General features: G+C 44.8%; 1 protein-coding gene across 2 annotated transcripts in view; it reads right to left on the bottom strand.

Annotated features, from left to right (window-relative positions):
• Positions 1-1,045, bottom strand: part of pou6f1 (POU class 6 homeobox 1) — a 16,629-nt gene extending 15,584 nt beyond the window's left edge. Inside the window, exons 1-2 of one of the 2 annotated variants that reach the window (XM_014031656.1) lie at positions 892-1,045; positions 662-774 (exon numbers count right to left, since the gene is read on the bottom strand). The gene's annotated coding sequence lies outside the window, so the exon portion shown is untranslated. The other variant, XM_014031654.1, reaches the window with a different exon arrangement.
• Positions 1,046-1,342: the final 297 nt, after the last annotated feature.

The following is a 1,342-nucleotide window of genomic DNA, read 5'->3' as shown; positions in this document are numbered from 1 at the left end:
TGTACTCAGACCAGTAATATTTGGGGTCACAAGTTTTCGCCATGGATATTTTGTGGGTCAGAAGGTAAAAAGTTTGGGAACCACTGCCTTAAAGTACACTTTTTTTTGTTTTAATCCATTCTTTTTATAGTTTAAGTAGAAATGCCGCCTAAACAGAGCTCCATACAGAGGTACTTGTGTGATCCCTGTCCTTGCAGGAGCAGAACAGCATTATTTACAGGGGTCTGTAAACAACAACAACAACACTGTGTTAACTTGATCAAACACGTTGATTGTGTTCACGAAGTCATTTCACATTCATCCCAGAGCTAAAAACAGACTGGAGGTGTTGTGTTTTCCTGCAGCAAAGCCCCGTGAGAAACGAGGATCTGTMAAAAAAAAAAAAAACTTCAGCTGGGGGGGCTGACGAGCACCCCACCCCCATCCCGACCAATAAAAAGCCACTTTTTTGAGGACAAGTACCAAAAGCACAGCCGACAGAAATCACGTCAACCCGTGCTGACAGACCGAATATTATGTATTTCCCTCTCTTTATCATAAATATATAAATTATGCTAATTACGAGCATTGCATATTAACCCAAACTCATTTCCTCTCGCCATTTCGCTGCTCGGCGCGGGGAGCGAGCCCGAACCCAGTCCGGTTTTTAGACTCAACTTACCGCGTAAAGGCAGCTGATTTTCCGTAATCCCCCGCTCTCCTATGGCTCCTTGTCACAGTTTGTTTCAGTCACATCATTAGAAATTCATCTCAGCTCCCAGACAGGCGCTGTGACTGCACACAAAAGCGAGGTATTTGCATTGATAAGCAGGGCTGCAACGTTAGGCTCTCCCCCCCTCTCCTCTCTCTTAATATTTAATGACGACGGCCTTCCTGCAACAGTTCACACACCGACACACATCCTCCAGGTGTCTCCCCCCGAAGCCCCCCTGAGCTGCAAAGTCGGGCAAAATTGCCTCAAAATTGTCCTTTCGCACTACGTCATGAACATAATTTATGCGAGAGGGGGAAAAAAAATCTTGCATTGAAAAATGTCTGCCTCGACTTGAGCGGTGCCATGGTGCTCTTAAAGGGGCCGCAGCCCGCGGAGAGGCCGGAGACACGCTGGGATATAAAAAAAAAAACATTTACTGACAAAAAGAAAGTTTCCCCATAACTCATATTACACCTGAACCACAGAGGCGTTTCACACAGTAACTGGGTCATGTGCACCCCAAATAGTGAAACAGACTAAACTCTAATTTCCTTTAAATCAAGACTGAAAACCCTCCTGTTTAGAGTTGCTACAGTGGTTCCCAAACTTTTTATCTTCTGACCCACAAAATRTCCATGGCAAAAACTT

The sequence above is a fragment of the Austrofundulus limnaeus genome, unplaced genomic scaffold, assembly GCF_001266775.1.
Source record: "Austrofundulus limnaeus strain Quisiro unplaced genomic scaffold, Austrofundulus_limnaeus-1.0 Scaffold1296, whole genome shotgun sequence".
In the NCBI taxonomy this organism is placed as follows: Eukaryota; Metazoa; Chordata; class Actinopteri; order Cyprinodontiformes; family Rivulidae; genus Austrofundulus; species Austrofundulus limnaeus.
The sequence above is the reverse complement of the archived record's forward strand: the minus strand, read 5'-3'. Positions and strand labels throughout refer to the sequence as shown.